We start from the raw sequence: 21654 nt of genomic DNA, 5'->3' as shown, positions 1-21654 counted from the left end.
GAGTAAAGCTCCTTCATAGTCTTGGTCAACCAGAAGTTCATCTTGGATCGTATCCGACGTTTGCCCATGTTGGACTGGAATGTAGCTATCACAACAGCCGGGTGGATATCTGGAATATTTCTGTGGACTCGGCTAAACCTATGCATGTACTTCCATAGAGTATATCCTTCTTTCCGCGGGAGAAGCTGCAAATCGCTGGGCCGCCCTGGTTCTTGGTGGCCGCCCGTGAAGGCGCCAACGAACTCACTGCACAAGTCAGCCCAGGTCGAGATGGAGTTCTTCGGTAGATGCATCAGCAAAGACCTCACGTTTGGCTTGAGTGTCAAAGGGAAGTAGTTGGCAAAAACCTTCTCATCTCTTCCCCTGGCAGCTTGAACAGCGATGGTGTAGATGCTCAAGAACTCTGCCGGGTTCAGTCTCCCATCATACTTCTCTAGTATCTCTGGCTTGAACGTGCGAGCGGACGGCCAACGGACTTTCCGCAGCTCACGGGTGAAGGCTGGGCACCCAGCCTCGAATGGAAGGTACCCGCCTCCACCGAGCGCAGGCTCGTCGACGTTGGGGCCATCGCTCCCATTGGACTGGTGGTGGTTGCCGCGGCATCGCTCGATGGTGACGAGCCTGCCCTCCATCTGCCTGTCCTCCGGGGCTCGCCGTCGGCCTTGACGTGCTCGAAGATCGGACGAAGCCATCGAGACATCATCAAGGTCTTGGTCGCGTGGCCCTCACGTTGGTTGCCGTAGTGGGGATTGCACCATGGGGGTGGCCCCTTCCGCATGGCCAAAAGCGCGGGACTCCGTTGTCGTCTAGGGAGGCCATGGCGGGCCAGCTCGCTGTGAGCCTCCAGCCTCGGCAAAGCCAATCAGGCTCTGAATGGTGGCTCTCCACTCATCCATATGATCAGCTGCCGGCGGAAATCTCAGCAGCAGCTGGGCCTGCGCCATTGCCTCCGAAGCGGTGCTTGGCATAGGTGAGGATGATGTAGACTGTAGCGTCGCCCGGCTCCTGACGGTGCCGGAAGTGGCTGTGCCAGGCTCCCGCCATTGGGATCCAGTCGCTTGGATGGCGTGGTGACGAGGTGGTGGCGCGTGTGGACCAATGGCCCCATTTGGAGTATTGGCTGGGCCAGTTTGCTCCGAGGGCGGTGCATGTCCTGCGTCCGCGCCCGCGACGGGGGCAGCCGGAGGATTGCAATTTGCCTAAGGGCGAACGTCACCGCCGTGGCTATGCGCCTCGGCTAGGCAGGGAGGGACATAAGGAATTATCTCTCTACCCGTACCTTTCAGAGCGTGGTCGCCGGGATGTTGTTGGTGTTGTCCTTCTCCGGTGCCTCCCGCTCCTGCTTCGGTCGCGGGGGAGGTGGTGACAACGCCGCCTGCACTGACCACGTCCCCCGCAACGCCCACATCCTCCTGCCTCCCCGCATTCCCCGCAGCGTCACCGATCGTGGGCAGCGGGGCCTTCGTGGTGGACGGGTGAGCAGCGGCACCGGGCTTCTTCTTGGGCGCCATAGTTGATGGAGCCGTCGATGATGAAAATGGCGATGAAGATGACCCGCTACTTATGCTCTCGGGTTCGCGCAAGTGACCCCCTACCTGGCGCGCCGAAGATGTCGTGGGAAACCACGGCCACCTATGGGGCCATGATCCCCTTTTGGTGCGGCGGGGGAATGGGCACGTTGCACAAAGAGCGGAGAAGCGTAACACAACACGACAGAGATCACAGGGCAGTTTTACCCAGGTTCGGGCCGTCGCAAGGCATAAAACCCTACTCCTGCTTTTGTGGATTGATGGTGGATAATGGTGGGAAGCGCGGCGCTCTTGCTCGGCTGGGTTGCCTTGGGGCGGGGTTTGAGGAAGGTTGCTTCGATAATGATAAAATCATGGTTAATGATGCGTTCCCCATTATTTTTGAAAAACCTCCTGATGAAACTGTACCCAGTGACACAAAAACTAAAGTTGACGACAGTTGAAACTATGCATTATGCCTAGCTAGGGGCATAAAACAATAGCGCTTGTTGGGAGGCAACCCAACCGTTATCTTAGTTTTTCTTGTTCTTTTCCTATTTTTGGTGTGAACATAATTATGATACTGTTATGGTTGTGTTTTTGTGTTTAAATTAGTGTTTGGGCCAAGTAAAGCCTTTGGAATGATTTGGATGATAGTTGCTTTGATTCTGTGAGAAAATAGAAACTTTTGCGCCCAGTAGCAGAATTGTTGAGATTCACTTGAGCGTGATAAATTTCTGAGTTTTTCTACACATGATTTACATACAAATTGCCCACGTTGTCCTAATTTTTCAGAATTTTTGGAGTTACAGAAGTATGGTCATTGTTCGAATCATTACAGAATGTTCTGTTCTTGACATATTCTATTTTCGTTGCATTGTTTGCTTGTTTTGATGAATATATGGATTGTATCGAGGGGTATAAGACATGGTGAAGTTAAAATACAGTAGGTATAATGCAATAATAAAATATGAATGGGTTTATAATAGTACCTAAAGTGGTTATTTGCTTGTTATACTATCGGATCTCATGAGTTTTCTATTGAGTTTTGTGTGCTGAAGTTTTCAAGATTTGAGTGAGACCACGATGGATGAAGGAATAAGGACCGGCAACAGCCTAATCTTGGGGATGCCTGAGGTACCACACGGTAATATTCAAGGACTCTCAAGCATCTAAGCTTGGGGATGCCCCGGAAGGCATCCCCACTTTCTTCTACCAACTATCGGTAAATTACTTGGATCTATATTTTTATTCATCAGATGATGTGAGTTATGCTTGGAGCATTGTGTACTATATGAGTCTTTTCTTTGTTTGCTTTTTAGTTTGCCACAATCATATTTGCTGGACACAACTTTTTGAGAGGGACACACATTATTCGTGATTTGTTAGAATACTCTATGTGCTTCACTTATATCTTTTGAGCTAGGCAGTTGCTCTAGTGCTTCACTTATATCTTTTAGAGCATGGCGGTGGTTATATTTTAAAGATATAGTTGCACTCTCATGCTTCACTTGTATCATTTTGAGAGTTTGATAAATAGTAATGGCAATTAGCACGGGTTATGAGTTTGGTCCTAATATGATAGGTATTCAAGAGGGATATAATAAAAGCTTTCATGTAGATCACTGAATATGATAAGTCTGATTCCTTGCAATAGTTTTGCGATATAAAGATGGTAATATGTGGGAAGTACTAGTGAATGATTGTGGTCTAGTAAGAATACCCGTTTTAAGGTTTGCGATTCCCGAAACATGCACGTATAGTCTCTTGTTATGCTATGAAGTTGGAGCATGATTTATTATTGATTGTCTTTCTTAAGAGTGGCGGTCTTGCGACGAGCGATGGTCTTTTCTGATACGTCCATTTTGCATCATGTTTTCCTACTCTTATTTATAATGTTTTTATGCATAATAATGCCTTTTCTCTCATAATATGCAAGGTTTACACAAAGAGGGAGAATGCCGGCAGCTGGAATTCTGGACCTGAAAAAGCTATGTCAGAGCTACCTATTCCGCACAACTCCAAATGAGCTGGAAATTTACGGAGAATTGTTTTGGAATATATGAAAAATACTGGAGCAAATAACTACGGGAGGGGGGCCAACTAGTGACCATAATACACCAGGGCCCACCAGGGCGCCCCAGGGGCGCCCTGGTGGGTTGGGGTCAGCCCGGCCCACCTCCGGTGCCCATCTTCTGGTATATAAGTTATTTTGACCTAGAAAAATAAGAAGAGGACTTTCGGGATAGAGCGTCGTCGTCTCGAGGCGGAACATGGGCAGGAGCACTTTTGCCCTCCGGTGGAGCGATTCCGCCGGGGGAACTTCCCTCCCTATCGTGGGAAACCACGGCCACCTATGGGACCATGATCCCATTTTGGTTCAGCGCGAGGATGGGCACGTTGCACAAAGAGCAGAGAAGCGCAACACAGCACGACAAAGATCACACGACAGTTTTTACCCAGGTTCGGGCCGCCGTGAGGCGTAAAACCCTACTCATGATTTGGTGGATTGATGATGGATAATGGTGGAGAACGCGGCGCTCTTGCCCGGCAGGGTTGCCTCGAGGTGAGAGTGACTACGTGCATACGAATGTATGAGGGTCTGAATCCTTTCTATGGTTGCCATGGGCCTCCTTTTATAGGTCAAGAGGTTACCACAGTGGCAAATCAGTCTTTACATACTGATTAGATAGCAAACAATGCTATCATACCTAACTCTGCACGCGAATAGAGCGCATTAAATGCGCCGCTCACTGCCACATCACAGAGCGCCCGGCAAGCCTTGTCGGGTTGTTTTGCCAGCTTCAAGCCTGCTCGCTTGACACGTGTTAGGACGGGTGTCATTTGGAGGTGTTTTACATAGGAAGTGGCTGCCATGTGGCAGGAAGCAGCCACTTAGTCACTTAGGGGCTTGACACCGCACTGATTGATGACTTGCGTCGCTGTGAGGTGGTGCGGTAGAGTAGTTTGCCTTCATAAGCCCCGGCAGGCCTGCCAGGACGATCTGGAGGCTTGCTTCCAGGGCAACCCCAACCTCACCAGCCTTGCCTGCCCGGCAAGGGAGGTTCTTCCCTTAGTGTTATCTTGCTTCTCTGGCTCGTCTTGGTCTTCTTGATCTGCACTTTGATCCTTCAAAGAACTGATCCCTCGTGCTTGGTCTGATCTTGGTGTTGTAATCTTGTCCTTAGGCCTGTGCATAGTCTGGTCAACGGACCCAGGGTTTGTTGCACTGACAGGAGCTCCCGGGCCTGGCCCGAACGCGCTGTCGGGCATCGTCGGGGTAGGCCCTAACCAGTGCACAGGCAGGAACATAGAGGTGGCTTCAGTCTGGTCAACGGACCCAGGGTTTGTTGCACCGACAGGAGCTCCCAGGCCTGGCCCGAACGCGTTGCCTAGCGTCGTCGGGGTAGGCCCTAATCAGTGCATAGGCAGGAACGTAGAGGTGGCGTCGCCCTTTGAGATTTTCTTTGCTTCTTCATTAACTTGGGCCCAGGTTAGTTTATAATCCTCCCACATGTCGTGTAACACCAATTGCGATGGGGCCACTCTTGTAATGGCCCGAGAATGACTTTAACGCATGGGCGAGTAACTGCCAATTCATTCTTCCCACCACTCCCTTATCCTTAGCCACATATGCTGCATGCACTGAGTGGGGTAGCTAAATGGAGGCGCGTGGCGTGTGACAGCATCAAGGCAGGGGCCCGATCCTCTTGGATTGGTGGAGGCGGGCGGCGGTTACCCGTCGAGGGATCGACTCTCTGCCCCGACCCCCCTATAAAAGATGGGGCTGGGGAGGAGCGAAGGAATTCATCCTCATATCCCTCTCCTTCCATCTTCTGCTTTTTGCTGGGTACGCTGAAAGGGAGAGCCCGGGGCCATGCCCCGGGCCCTAGCTTGGGGTTGGCGATGACAAATGCTTGTGCCGATGCTTGTGGGGTAGGTCTGGTATGGGTCCTGAGGAGGTGCGGCGGGCAAGCCGTCCGAGGTGCAGGAGATATCAAGCTTTCCCATTATGGGAAAGGCTTGCCTCCTTTATCTCGGACGGCCGTCTAGTGGGGAGCATTGGATCTTGCCATGAGTCATTGCAGCCCGCCTGCTAGACGACCAGGCTCTTGGAGCCTCTGACGCCCGTCCGGGATGTAGTGCTCGGGGTCGTCGGTAATCCCAGCACTTCTCCTTCCAGCAGAACCGGGGCCGATGCTGAAGAAGGGGACGCCTTCCTGCTGCCAAGGCGAGGGGCGGTACTCAACGAGCGCCCTGGCCGTCTTGGCCGCCGTTCGCTTCTCCGGGGAATGCGACTGCCTGGGGTTCGGCGTCTCCCTGGAGTGGTGGTGATGGAGAGGAAACGAGGGAAGACGGAGTAGGTGGGTGGCAAGGCGTTAGGTCGGAGTACGATGGCACCGACGCTTCATCTCCTACTGGCGACCTACCGCCTCGTCTTTCCGCTCTTCCCGTCCATCCCCGGCACCATCATCACCGGTCTCTTCTGGTGATAGTCGGGGAGGGATGTTCTCTTGGTGCCTTCGCCTCCCTCCAGCAGTCTTCCAGCTGAGCTTTGGTGGTTTATCCCACCGGTGCTCGAGCTGGGGCTTCTAGCTGGTCCTGGAGGTGGCGACCAGGCCTCCACCAAGCTGATCTCCGTGCCCCTCCTTCGGAGACTCGCCACTCTCGATCTTGTCAGGCTGTGCCCGGCAGGCCATGATGGGACCGGGGTGGGCTCCTGCTTGGGCGCTCCTTTAGTTTTCTCCTCTTCCCACCGCAATACTTGGCAGAGGGAAAACGAAAAGAGGAGATTACAGGGCACTTATCTTTTTTCAATCTTAAATCTATAGGCACTTGCCAAATTTTAGTTCAAATTATGTAATCTCTTGAATCCATGTTTGTGTCCTGTCAGGTCTGTACTTCTTTGTTCAGCATATCAATGAAAAAGATAAACCTTGCCAGGGATTCGTGCATGTAATGTGCCCATCCAGAGGTGGGATGCCTCTATACTTTTAAATAAACAAGTTTCCCCCGGCAGGCTATCCTGCCAGTACCCTCAATTTTGTTGCCGCGGAGCTACGTCTACGAGGCACAAATCATGAAGAGGGACCAGCCCCCCCCCCCCCCCGCGCCAGTCCCTTTTCCATCAAAGGCCACTACGACCATCCTGACCGAAGCAACATTTGAGTCAAAGGATGGGAGCACTGATACGTCCATTTTGCATCATGCTTTTATATCAATATTTATTGCATTATGGGCTGTTATTACACATTATGTCACAATACTTATGCCTATTCTCTCTTATTTTAAGAGGTTTACATAAGGAGGGAGAATGCCGACAACTGGAATTCTGGGCTGGAAAAGGAGCAAATATTAGAGACCTATTCTGCACAACTCCAAAAGTCCTGAAACTCCACCAAAGTTATTTTTGGAAATAATAAAAAATACTGGAAGAAGAATCCATGTCAGGGGGGCCTCCACCTGTCCACGAGGGTGGGGGCGCGCCCTACCCCCCTGGGCACGCCCCTGCCTCGTGGGCCCCCTGTTGGCCCTCCGGTGACCATCTTCTGCTATATGAAGTCTTTCGTCCGAAGAAAAATCATAAGCAAGCTTTCGGGACGAGACTCCGCCGCCACAAGGCGGAACCTTGGCGGAACCAATCTAGGGCTCCGGCAGAGCTGTTCTGCCGGGGACACTTCCCTCCGGGAGGGGGAAATCATCGCCATCGTCATCACCAATGCTCCTCTCATTGGGAGAGGGCAATCTCCATCAACATCTTCACCAGCACCATCTCCTCTCAAACCCTAGTTCATCTCTTGTATCCAATTCTTGTTTCCAAGTCTGGGATTGGTACCTGTAGGTTGCTAGTAGTGTTGATTACTCCTTGTAGTTGATGCTAGTTGGTTTATTTGGTGGAAGATCGTATGTTCAGATCCTTTATGAATATTAATACTCCTCTGATTATGAACATGAATATGCTTTGTGAGTAGTTACGTTTGTTCCTGAGGACATGGGAGAAGTCTTGCTATTAGTAGTCATGTGAATTTGGTATTCGTTCGATATTTTGATGAGATGTATGTTGTCTATCCTCTAGTGGTGTTATGTGAACGTCGACTACATGACACTTCACCATTATTTGGGCCAAGAGGAAGGCATTGGGAAGTAATAAGTAGATGATGGGTTGCTAGAGTGACAGAAGCTTAAAACCTAGTTTATGCGTTGCTTCATAAGGGGATGATTTGGATCCACATGTTTCATGCTATGGTTAGGTTTACCTTAATACTTCTTTTGTAGTTGCGGATGCTTGCAATAGGGGTTAATCATAAGTGGGATGCTTGTCCAAGTAAGGGCAGCACCCAAGCACCGGTCCACCCACATATCAAATTATCAAAGTACCAAACGCGAATCATATGAACGTGATGAAAACTAGCTTGACGATAATTCCCATGTGTCCTCGGGAGCGCTTTTCTCTATATAAGAGTTTGTCCAGGCTTGTCCTTTGCTACAAAAAGGATTGGGCCACCTTGCTGCACTTTATTTACTTTTGTTACTTGTTGCTCGTTACCAATTATCTTATCACAAAACTATCTGTTACCTATTATTTCAGTGCTTGCAGAGAATACCTTGCTGAAAACCGCTTATCATTTCCTTCTGCTCCTCGTTGGGTTCGACACTCTTACTTATCAAAAGGACTACGATAGATCCCTTATGCTTGTGGGTCATCAAGCACCTATGTTTCAAAGGGTGGCAGTGTTTTCTTATGCACAGGTCCTTACTTACAGAACAAGTATGGATAACAGAAAAAACTTATCTGTTTGGCTTGCCGGAGATCGCAGTGCAGGCTCGTCTTTTCGTCTCCTCTTGGGGACTAAGTCCACGGCAAGAGCCTGTAGTTTATGCGGATGAAAATGATGCCAGATGCGATCTTATCTACATGATCATGCGATGCTCATAATATGCTTATGCATGCATGCAACTTGTCGGGGGCCCCCAACGCTTAATTTATTTCTCTGTTGCTCAGGGTCTGTGCCTGGCTTTCTACAAGGGGTTACATGCAATTGAGACAAAGCCTGTACAAAAGGGTGGCTGCCGGGCAGGGCCTAACAGCCGCGCCTTATGGGTAGAACTTGCAGAGATGCTCAATATTCCATGAGTTTTGCAATTGAATGCCATCTCCAGTCTCTAGACGAACAACGCCAGTTCTGGTGACTCGTACTACCCGGTAAGGGCCTTCCCACTTTGGCGTCAACTTGTTTGTACCCTTGGCGAACTGAACACGCCTAAGGACAAGGTCGCCTTCCTCAAAACACCGGGCACGAACCATGCGGCTGTGATAGCGACGCAGGGCTTGCTGGTAGCATGCAACATGTGTAGCAGCCCGAAGACGGTTCTCCTCGAGAAGCATAGCGTCGTCACGCCGGTGCTGTTCCTGCGCTACTTCATCGTAGGCAAGCACTCGAGGTGACCCGTAAATGAGATCCATGGGGATAACTGCTTCTGCCCCATAGACTAGGGAGAATGGAGTCTACCTTGTAGCTCGATTTGGTGTCGTTCTGAGGGACCAAAGAACCACCGGCAGCTCGTTGATCCATCGCCTGCCGCACTTTTGCAGCTTATCACATGTTCTCATCTGGATTCCTCACAACACTTCAGCGTTCACCCTCTCAGCTTGTCCATTGCTTCTGGGATGTGCAACAGAGGCAAATGAAATCTTGCTTCCGAGGGCATGAACATATTGCATGAAGGCGCGGCTCGTTAACTGGGTGCCGTTGTCAGTGATGATCCGGGCAGGGACCCCGAAGCGGCACACCAATCCTTTCAAGAACTTGATAGCTGACTGAGCAGTCACCTTTCTCACAGCTTCTACTTCTGGCCACTTTGTAAACTTGTCGATTGCAATGAACAAGAATTCAAAACCCCCGGCAACTCAGGGGAAATGGCCGAGGATATCGAGCCCCCAGACCGAAAACAACCATGACAAAGGGATTGTCTGAAGAGCTTGGGCAGGCAGATGGATATCCTTGGAATGGAAATTGGTGACTAGCTCGACCGCATCTTGGAGGGCTGTGGGCCAATAGAATCCTTGCCGGAATGCTTTCCCAACTAAAGCCCTTGATCCAATCTGGGAGCCGCACATGCCTTTGTGTATTTCTGCCAGCAGTTCCTTTCCTTCTTCGCGGCAAATGCACTTCAATTTCACACCGTTGGGCCTTCTTCTGTATAGTGTGTCATCGACAAACTGATACATACTGGCCCTCCGGGCTACTCTTTCTGCTTCTTCTTGCTCTTCGGGAAGTTCTCCGGTTTGAGGGAAATGAACTATGTACCTTTCCCAAGTTGGAGCCTGGGGCTCGGCAACGAGGACTAGCGGCACCTCCTCCTTCACGGGAGTGCACCATTCGACCACGAGGACCTCTTCATCAGGGGTTGGCGTCCATTCTGCAATAAACTCTGCCAACGCCCTGATCTGAATCATTGATGTGCTCTCAAACTTCAGGCCAAAGCTGGATAACTCCAATGCCCACTCCACTATTCTGCCAGTAGCCTCAGGGTTTCGCAGTATCCTTTGCAAAGGAAAACGGGTGACAACCGTGATCTCGTGGGCTTGGAAGTAGTGGCGCGGTTTCCTTGAGGCCATGACTAGGCCAAAAATTAATTTTTGCATGCCAGAATACCTAGATCTAGCCCCGTGCACCACTTTCTTCCTTGCCACGTCCTTGGGGTTGCCTCCATTGCCGCGCTCTTCTTTGTCCTGATCCACATCTGGCCTTGCCGGGCTGTTCTCTCTCTCTCTCTCCCCCGGAAGGGACACTAGCTAAGGCTGTTGCCTACTCCACTTCCCGTTGTGCCACTAGTGCTGCACTAACCGCTTGATTAGTTGCCGCCATGTATAGCAGCAACGGCTCTTGTGGTTTGGGAGCAACCAAAGTTGGCACAGAGGACAAGTAGGTCTTCAAATCTTGCAGTGTTGCGTCCGCTTCTGGAGTCCACTTCATGGGTCCTGCCTTCTTCAAGATCTTGAAGAACGGCAAGGCGCGCTCGACAAACTTAGAGATGAACCTTCTAAGCGCGGAAACGCACCCTGTCAAACGTCTCACATCCTTAACTGTCTTCGGATCCCAAATTTTCTTGATAGCCTTGATCTTATCGGGGTTGGCCTCTATCCCGCGATGGGACATGAAGAAACCAAGTAGCTTGTTGGCGGGAACGCCAAACACACACTTCTCCGGGTTCAGCTTCAAGTTGATCTTGTGCAGATTAGCAAATGTCTCTTCTTCATCCTGGATGAGGGTTGATCTGTCCTTGGTCTTGACCACAATATCATCCATGTAGGCTTCAATGTTCATGTGCAACTATGATTCAAAACCAATCTGGACTGCTCTTGCAAAAGTGGACCCTACACTCTTCAACCCGAAAGGCATGCGCATGAAGCAGTATGTGCCACATGGGGTGATGAACGAGGTCTTCTCTTCATCTTCTTTGGACATAAAAATTTGATGATCTCCAGAGTATGCATCTAGAAAGGAGACCAAATCACATCCTGAAATGGAATCCACAATATGGTCGATGCGCGGCAAGGGAAATGGGTCCTTCGGGCAGGCCTTGTTAAGACCCGTGAAATCTATACAAAGCCTCCATTTTCCGTTAGCCTTGCGTATGACCAATGGGTTTGCTAACCACGTTGGATGTTTTTCTCCTCTGACCAAACCAGCTGCCTCAAGTTTCTTGATCTCCTCGGCAATGAATTGTTGCCGCTCCAAGGCCTGCTTTCGAACCTTCTGCTTAACGGGCCGGGCATGTGGGTAGACAGCAAGGTGGTGCTCAATTAACTCCCTGGGAACACCGGGGATATCAGATGGTTGCCAGGAAAACACATCGATATTCACTCGCAGGAAGGCAATGAGCGCGTTTTCCTATTTGTCATCAAGGGTGGCGCTAATAGTGAAAGTACCACCAGCGCCAGCCAGCCCTGCCGGGACCTTTTTCACATGGGGTGCAGCAGCCTTGGACCTCTTGCTATTGGAACTCTCCGGCAAGTCATCAACAGGTGCATCATACTCCGAAGAGGTACGCTTCTCGGATTCCTTGCTGGCGTTCATGCTAGCCTTCTTCTTTCCTTTGTTTTCCTTGGCTGGAACTCCGGCTTCAGCGGCCTCTACTGCGACTGCATCCCGGTACATCTTATCCATGCAAATAAATGCGTCGCTCTTATCTATCGGAACGAAAATGACGCCCACCAGCCCTGGCATCTTCAAGGTGTTGTAGGCATAGTGGGATTCCGCCATGAATTTGGCCAGGGCTAGCGCCCAAGGATTCCGTTGTACGGCAGGGGGAGGTCGACCACGTCAAACACAATCTTCTTAGTCTGATAGTTCAACTCTCCTTCGAATGTCACTGACAACATGATCTTTCCCTTAGGATGACTCCTACCAGGGTTGATTCCCTGAAATGAGCCCATGACCTTGAGCTCTTCATCTACTATCTAGAGTTTGTTGATGACCTTTGGGGAAATCTGATTTGACTGGCCCACCGTCAACCAACATCTTTGTGACTTTAAGGTTGCGGATTGTTGGCGAGACTAACAATGGCAAACACCCTACCGCGGTGGTGCGATCAGGGTGGTCCTCTTCGTCAAATACAATGGGTGTGCGTGACCACTTGAGCAGCTTCCGAGAGTCTGTTGTTGGCTCGACGACATTGCCTCACGCGCACTATTTGACATGGCGGTGAGAGGAGTGCAGAGATGCACCCCCATCAACGCATAGGGTATCAGTGGCCCTCTGGAATTCCTGCTCGCTGGTTTCCTCTTCATCCCCTCCATCACTCTCATCATTGCAATCCAACTTCTCCCGGCCCCTAGCGGGTTTTCCTTGATTCCGAGGAGCCTTGCCTAGGCGACTTGCTTTGCCACCTCGGCCCTTCCCGCCATCGCCATTCTAAATTTTCTTTTTATCACTCATCTCATATTCAGCCCTCCGCTTCTTGACGAGCTGTTCAACTTGATGGCACTCCTGGAAATCATGGCCCTTGGTCTGATGAATCTTGCAGTACAGCCCATCACCTTTCCCAGCCTTTTCGGCAGCCGCATCCTCCCGACAATCAGTGCATGTGGCAACTTCCTTTCCGGGGGCTTTGGCCTTAGCCTTCTTGCCGGTACTAGGCATGCCCGATCCCTCAACGGTCATTACTGCCTTATCCTTGCGCCTCTTATTGCGCTTCTTATTCTTCTTCTTCTGACTGGTGGCCTCGACGTCATCCTATGAGTCGACGTTGACGCCATCTTCTTCTCCAGGGAGTTCCCCCCCTCCTCCACTCGAGCACACTTGTCCACCAAGGTGTAAATCTCCTTCACAGTCTTGGGCAACTGAACGTTCATCTTGGAACGTATCCGACGGTTGCGCACATTGGACTGGAACACAGCTATCACAGCTGTCGGGTGGATATCTGGAATATTTCTGTGGACTCAGCGAAACCTCTGCATGTACTTCCGCAAACTCTCTCCTTCCTTCTGCGGGAGAAGCTGCAAATCGCTGGGCCGTCCTAGTTCTTGGTGGCCGCCCGTGAAGGCGCCAAGGAACTCATGGCACAGGTCAGCCTAGGTCGAGATGGAGTTCTCCGGCAGGTGCATCAGCCAAGACCTCGGGTTTGGCTTGAGCGCCAAGGGTAAGTAGTTGGGAAAAAACCTTCTCATCTCTTCCCCCGGCAGCTTGAACAGTGATGGTGTAGATGCTCAAGAACCCTGCCGAGTTAAGTCTCCCATCATACTTCTCTAGTATCTCTGGCTTGAACGTGTGAGCGGACGGCCAACGGACTTGCCGCAGCTCACGGGTGAAGGCAGGACACCCAGCCTCGAAGGACAGGTACCCGCCTTCACCGTGCGCGGGCTCGTCGACGTCGGGGCCATAACACCCATTGGACTGGCGGTGGTTGTCGCGGCGCTGCTCGATTCCCTCTGTCTGTCTTCCGGGGCTCACCATTGGCCTTGATGTGTTCGAGGATCAGATGAAGCCATCGAGACGCCATCAAGATCTTGGTCGCGCAACCCTCGTGCTGGTTGCCGTGGTGGGGATGGCATCGTGGGGGTGGTCCCTTCCGCACGGCCAGCAGCGTGGGTTGCCGTCGTCGTCTGGGGAGGCCGTGGTGCGCCAGCTCGCTGTGAGCCTCCAGCCTCGGCAAAGCCAATCAGACTCTGAATGGTGGCTCTCCACTCATCCATCTGATTAGCTGCCGGCGGAAACCTCAGCAGTAGCTGGGCCCATGCCATGGCCTCCGAAGCAGTACTTGGCATAGGTGAGGATGATGTAGAACGCGGCGTCGCCCGGCTCCTAACGGTGCCGGCCGTGGCTGTGTCGGGCTCCCATCGTTGGGAGCCAGTCGCTTGGATGGCCTTGATGTGCTCGAGGATCAGATGAAGCCATCGAGATGCCATCAAGCTCTTGGTCCCGCAGCCCTCGTGCTAGTTGCCGCGGTGGGGATTGCATCGTGGGGGTGGTCCCTTCCGCACGGCCAGCAGCGTGGGCTGTCGTCGTTGTCTGGGGAGGTCGTGGTAAGCCAGCTCACTGTGAGCCTCCAGCCTCGGCAAAGCCAATCAAACTCTGAATGGTGGCTCTCCACTCATCCATCTGATCAGCTGTCAGCGGAAACCTCAGCAGCAGCTGGGCCCATATCATGGCCTCCGAAGCAGTACTTGGTATAGGTGAGGATGATGTAGAACGCGGCGTCGCCTGGCTCCTGACGGTGCCGGCCGTGGCTGCGCCGGCCTCCCATCGTCGGGAGCCAGTCGCTTGGATGGCATGGTGATGACATGGTAGCGCGTGTGGACCAATGACCCCGTTCGGAGCATTGGCTGGGCCAGTTTGCCCCGGGGGCGGTTCATGTCATGCGACCGCGCCCGCGATGAGGGCCGCCGGAGGATTGCGATTTGCCTCAGGGCAAACGTCGCCATCGTGGTTATGTCCCTCGGCTAGGCAGGAAGGGACAGAAGGAATAATCTCTCTACCCATACCTCGCGGAGCATGGTCGTCGGGATGTTGTTGGTGCCGTCCTTCTCCGGTGCCACCCACTCCTGCTTCGGCCGTGGGGGAGGTGGTGACAACGTCGCCTGCGCCGACCACGTCCCCTAGAGCGTCCACATCATCACGTGTCCCCGCATCCCCCGCGACGTCGGTGGTCGCGGGTGGCGGGGCCTTTGAGGTGGATGGGTGATTTGCGGCACTAGGCTTCTTCTTGGGCGCCATAGTTGATGGAGCCGTCGATGGTGAAAACGGCGATGAAGATGACGCGCTGCTTACGCTCTCGGTTTTGGACAAGTGATCCCCCTACCTGGCACGCCAAAGATTTCATGGGAAACCACGGCCACCTATGGGACCATGAGCCCCTTTTGGTTCGGCGGGGGGATGGGCACGTTGCACAAAGAGCGGAGGAGCGCAACACAGCACGACAAAGATCACACGGGCAGTTTTACCCAGGTTCAGGCCACCGTGAGGCGTAAAACCCTACTCCCACTTTGGTGGATTGATGGTGGATAATGGTGGAGAACGCGGTGCTCTTGCCCGGCAGGGTTGACTCATGGCGAGAGTGACTACGCACGTACGAATGTGTGAGGGTCCGAATCCTTTCTATGGTTGCCATGGGCCTCCTTTTATAGGTCAAGGGGTTACCACAGTGGCAAATCAGTCTGTACATATTGATTAGATAGCAAACATTGCTATCATACCTAAATCTGCAGGTGGACAGAGCGCATTAAATGCACAGCTCACTGTCACATCAAAGAGTGCCCGGCAAGCCTTGCGGGCTGTTTTGCCAGCTTCACGCCTGCTCGCTTGACATGTCTCAGGACGGGTGTCATTTGGAGGTGTTTTACGTAGGAAGTGGCTGCCATGTGGTAGGAAGCAGCCACTTAGTCACTTAGGGGCTTGACACTGCACTGATTGATGACTTGCTTCACTGTGAGGTGGTGCGGTGGAGTAGTTTGCCTTCGTAAGCCCCAGCAGGCCTGCCGGAGCGATCTGGAGGCTTGCTTCCGGGGCAACCCCAACCTCACCAGGCTCACCTGCCCGACAAGGGAGGTTCTTCCTTAGTGATATCTTGCTTCTCTAGCTCGTCTTGTTCTTCTTGATCTGCACTTTGATCCTTCAAAGAACTGGTCCCTCGTGCTTGGTCTGATCTTGGTGTTGTTGTCTTTACCTTAGGCCTGTGCACAGTCTGGGCAACGGACCCAGGGTTTGTTGTACCAACACTCCCGGAGGGGGAAATCAAAGCCATCGTCATCACCAAGAACCCTCTCATCTTTGGGACGCCAATATACATCAACATCTTCAACAACACGATCTCCTCTCAAACCCTAGTTCATCTCTTGTGTTGAATCTTTGTACTGGAACCTCAGATTGGTACCTATGGGTGACTAGTAGTGTTGATTACATCTTGTAGTTGATTACTATATGGTTTATTTGGTGGAAGATTATATGTTCATATCCATTATGCTATTTATACCCCTCTGATCTTGAGCATGATTGTCATTTGTGTGTAGTTACTTTTGTTCTTGAGGTCATGGGAGAAATCTTGTTGCAAGTAATCATGTGAACTTGATACGTGTTAGATATTTTCATGATATGTATGTTGTGATTCCCTTAGTGGTATCATGTGAATGTCGACTACATGGCACTTCACCATACTTGGGTCCAAGGGAATGCATTGTGGAGTAGTTATTAGATGATGGGTTGCTAGAGTAATAGAAGCTTAAACCCTAGTTTATATGCTACTTCGTAAGGGACAGATTTGGATCCAAATGTTTAATGCTATGGTTAGACTTTATCTTAATACTTTTCTCGTAGTTGTGGATGCTTGCAAGGGGGTTAATCATAAGTGGGAGGTTGTTCAAGTAAGAACAGCACCCAAGCACCGGTCCACCCACATATCAAATTATCAAAGTAGCGAACGCGAATCAAAGCAACATGATGAAAGTGACTAGATGAAATTCCCGTGTGCCCTCAAAAACGTTTTGCTTATTATAAGAGACCATTTTGGCCTGTCCTTTAGCACAAAAGAATTGGGCTACCTTGCTGCACACCGTTACCGTTACTTGTCCGTTACAAATTATCTTGCTATCAAACTACTTATTACCGATTATTTCAGTGCTTGCAGGAAATACCTTGCTGAAAACCACTTGTCATTTCCTTCCGGTCCTCGTTGGATTCGACACTCTTACTTATCGAAAGGACTATGATTGATCTCCTATACTTGTGGGTCATCATTTTCCTACCAATCTATCCCATAGGGGCATGCATAGTAGTACTTTACTTCGAGGGCTAATAAACTTTTGTAATAAGTATGTGAGTTCTTTATGACTAATGTGAGTGCATGGATTATACACACTCTCACCTTTCCGCCATTTGCTAGCCTCTTCGGTACCATGCATTGCCCTTTCTCACCTCAAGATGTGGTGCAAACTTCGTCGGTGCATGCAAACCCTGTGATATGATACACTCTATCACACATACGCCTCTTTATATCTTCCTCAAAACAGCCACCGTACCTACCTATTATGGCATTTCCATAGCCATTCTGAGATATATTGCCATGCAAATTCCACCATTCCGTTTTTTGTGACACGCATCATCATTCTCATATTGCTTTGCATGATCATATAGCTGACATAGTATTTGTGGCTCAGCCACCATTCATCATTTTCTATACATGTTACGCTAGATCATTGCACATCCTGGTACACCGCCAGAGGCATTCATATAGTGTCATATTTTGTTCTAGTATTGAGTTATAAGTAAATATAAGGTGATGATCATTATTATTAGAGCATTGTCCCAAGTGAGGAAATAATAAAAAGAGGCCAAAAAGAGCCCATAAAAAAGAGGCCAAAAAGATCGCAGCAAAAAAAAGAAGAGAAAATATAAAAAAATGAGAGAAAAAGAGAGAAGGGGCAATGTTACTATCCTTTCCACACTTGTGCTTCAAACTAGCACCATGTTTTCCATATAGAGAGTCTCATATGCTTTAATTTTCATATAACTAGTGGGAATTTTTCATTATAGAACTTGGCTTGTATATTCCAATGATGGACTTCCTCAAATGCCCGGGGTCTTCATGAGCAAGCAAGTTGGATGCGCACCTACTTATTTTTATTTTTGAACTTTCATACACTTATAGCTCTTAGTGCATCCGTTGCATGGCAATCCCTACACCTTGCATTGACATCAATTGATGGGCATCTCCATAGCCTGTTGATTAGCCTCGTCGATGTGAGACTTTCTCCTTTTTTAATCTTCTCCATATTATCTCTATCACCATACTCTATTCCACCCATAGTGCTATATCCATGGCTTGTGCTCATGTATGGCGTGAGGGTTGAAAAAGCTTAAGCGTGTTAAAAAGTATGAGCCAATTGCTCGGCTTGTCATCAGGGTTATGCATGATAAATACTTTGTGTTAATAAGATGGAGCATGACAAGGCTATATGATTTTGTAGGGATAATGTTCTTTATCATTGATATTTTGAAAGGCATGATTGTTTGTTGGTATACATGAGTATTGATGGTTTTATGTCAAATTATAGAATATTGCTTTCAATCATTCGGATCATAATATTCATGCCACAAAAGAGAGATTACATGATGAATATGATAGGTATCATTGCACAACAAAATTCTATTTTTATCATTTACCAACTCGAGGACGAGCAGGAATTGAGCTTGGGGATGCTTGATAAGTCTCCAATGTATCTATAATTTTTGATTGTTCCATGCGATTATAGTATCAATCTTGGTTGTTTATTATGCAATAATATGCAATTATATATCATTTTTCGGGACTAACCTATTAACCTAGTGCCCGGTGCCAGTTACTATTTTTTGCTTCTTTTTGGCTTTTCAGGAAATCAACATGAAACAGAGTCCAAACGGAGAAAAAACGTTGGATTAATCTTTTCTGGACTAGAAGGGACCCTAGAAGGTTCGGGAGAAGACCCGACGAGCCACGAGGGAGCGATAAGCTCGGGAGACGCGCCCCTGGGGGCGCCCCCAGGCTTGTGGGCCCCTCGTGGCACATCTTGACATAATTTCGCCCCTATAAATTCCCAAATATTCCCCATACATCAAAGAAGCACCCCAAAATACTTTTCCGCCGCCGCAAGTTTCTGTTCTTGTGAGATCCCATCTGGAGACCTTTTTCGGTACTCTGCCGGAGGGGTAATCGATCACGGAGGGCCTCTACATCAACCTTGCCGCCTCTCTGATGATGTGTGAGTAGTTTACCATAGACCCATGGGTCTATAGATAGTAGCTAGATGGCTTCTTCTCTTTCTTTGATCTTCAATACAATGTTCTCCTTGATGTTCTTGGAGATCTATTCGATGCAATCGTTTTTTGTGGTGTGTTTGTTGGGATCTGAGGAATTGTGGGTTTATGATCAGATTATCCATGAATATTATTTGATTCTTCTCTGAACTCTTTTATGCATGATTGTTATAACTTTGTATTTCTCTCCGATCTATCGATTTGGTTTGGCCAACTAAATCGATTTATCTTGCAATGGGAGAGATGCTTTGTGATGGGTTCGATCTTGCGTTGCTCAATCCCAGTGACATAAAGGGACATGACACTTGTATCATTGCCATTGAGGACAAAATGGGTTTATTCATATTAATTGGTTTACTATGTCTACATCATGTCATCTTGCTTAAGGCGTTACTCTGTTCTTTATGAACTTAATACTCTAGATGCATGCTGGACAACGGTCGATGTGTGGACTAATAGTAGTAGATCCAGGCAGGAGTCGCTCTACTTGTCTTGGACGTGACGCCTATATACATGACCATTGCCTTGGGTATCATCATGATTATTCGTTTTTTATCAATTGCCCAATAGTAATTTGTTTACCCACCAAATGCTATGTTCAAGAGAGAAGCCTCTAGTGAAAACTATGGCCCCTGGGTCTATTTTAATCATATATAAAAATGCAAAAATACCTTGCTTCAATTTATTTACGTTTATTTTATTTTGTGTTTTTGTTTATCTGTGTATCACTACGAGATTTGATACTTGCAATTAACCGCCAAGGGATTGACAGCCCCTTGTTTGCGCTGGGTGCAAGTATTTGTTATTTTGTGTGTAGGTACTGCTAACGAGATGTTGCGTGGTTCTCCTACTGGATTTATAACCTTCGTTCTTAACTGAGAGAAATACTTATCTCTACTGTACTACATCATCCTCTCCTCTTCGAGGAAATCCCAACGCATCTCACAAGTAGTAGCTATTGGCACAGTCCCTCTACGTCTACCTTCGGGATTAGTTTTAAACCTAAATAATTGTTATTTGGTGCCTACGTGAAGCATGAACATTATATCTGGATCTTGTTTATTGCGAGACGTTTATTCATTTAAGTCAAAGAATAATGGTTGTTCTATTTAGAGTAACATCTTTTATGGTCATGAACCCCTTGTGAGTGGTTTATTCTTATTGAATCTCGATCGTAGTGATACACATGTTCATAATATTGATGCCAAAAGATGCAAAGTTAATGATGATAGTACAGTACACTTGCGGCACTTCCGCTTAGGTCATATTGGTGTAAAACGCATGAAGAAACTCCATGCCGATGGACTTTTGGAATCACTTGAAATATGTGAACCATGCCTCATGGGCAAGATGACTAAAACCCTGTTTTCCGGTACGATGGAGCAACCAAGTGACTTGTTGGAAATAATACATACGATGTATGCGGTCTGATGGTTGTTGAAGCACGCTGTGGAAATTGTTATTTTCTTACCTTCAAGGATTATTTAAGTAGATATGGGTATATTTACTTAATGAAACACAAGTCTAAAACATTTGAAAAGTTCAAGGAATTTCATAATGAAGTGGAGAATCATCGTAACAAGAAAATAAAGTTTCTAAGATCTGATCGTGGAGGTGAATATTTGAGTTACGAGCTCGGCACGCATTTAAGATAATGTGGGATTGTTTCACAACTCATGCCACCTAGAACACCACAGCGTAATGGTGTGTCTGAATGTCGTAATCGCACTTTATTGGACATCGTTCATTCTATGATGTCTCTTACCGATTTGCCACCATTGTTTTTGGGTTATGCGTTAGAGACAACCATATTAACTTTAAATAGGGCACCGTCTAAATCCGTTGAGACGACACCGTATGAATTATGGCTTTGCAAAAAACCTAAGTTGTCGTTTCTTAAAGTTTGGGGATGCTACGCTTATGTCAAGAGGCTTCAGCCTGACAAGCTCGAACCCAAAGCGGAAAAGTGCGTCTTCATAGGATACCCTAAAGAGACCATTGGGTATACCTTCTATCACAGATCCGAGGGCAAGATCTATGTTGCCAAGAATGGGTCCTTTCTAGAGAAGGAGTTTCTCTCGTAAGAAGTGAGTGGGAGGAAAGTAGACCTTGATGAGTTAGTCGTACCTTCTCTCAAATTGGAAAGTAGCACATCATAGAAAGTAGTTCCTGTGATGCCTATACCAACCAAAGAAGAAGCTAATGATGATGATCATGAAACTTTGGATCAAGTTATTGCTGAACTTCGCATATTGACCAGGACACGCTCTGCACCAAAGTGGTACGGTAATCCTGTCCTGAAAGTCATGTTGTTAGACAACGACGAACCTACGAAGTAGAAGAAGCCATGATGAGCCCGGATTCCAACAAATGGCTTGAGGCCATGAAATCCGAGATAGGATCCATGTATGAGAACAACGTATGGACTTTGGTGGACTTGCCCGATGACCGGCAGACCATTGAGAATAAATGGATCTTTAAGAAGTAGACGGACACTGATGGTAATGTCAACGTCTATAAAGCTTGACTTGTCGCAAAGGGCTTCTGGCAAGTTCAAGGGGTTGACTACGATGAGACTTTCTCACCCATAGCGATGCTTAAGTCTATTAGAATTATGTTACCAATTGCCGCATTTTATGATTAGGAATTCTGGCAACTGGACGTCAAAACAACATTCCTTAACAGGTTTCTTAAGGAAGAGTTGTATATGATGCAACTGGAAAGTTTTGTCGACCCAAAGGATACTAAACAAGTATGCAAGCTCCAGCGTTCCATCTATGGACTGGTGCCAGCATCTCGGAGTTGGAATATACGCTTTGATGAGGTGATCAAAGCTTTCGGTTTTATACAAACTT

This window comes from Triticum aestivum, chromosome 6D (genome assembly GCF_018294505.1).
Source record: "Triticum aestivum cultivar Chinese Spring chromosome 6D, IWGSC CS RefSeq v2.1, whole genome shotgun sequence".
Taxonomy (NCBI): Eukaryota; Viridiplantae; Streptophyta; class Magnoliopsida; order Poales; family Poaceae; genus Triticum; species Triticum aestivum.
The sequence above is the reverse complement of the archived record's forward strand: the minus strand, read 5'-3'. Positions refer to the sequence as shown.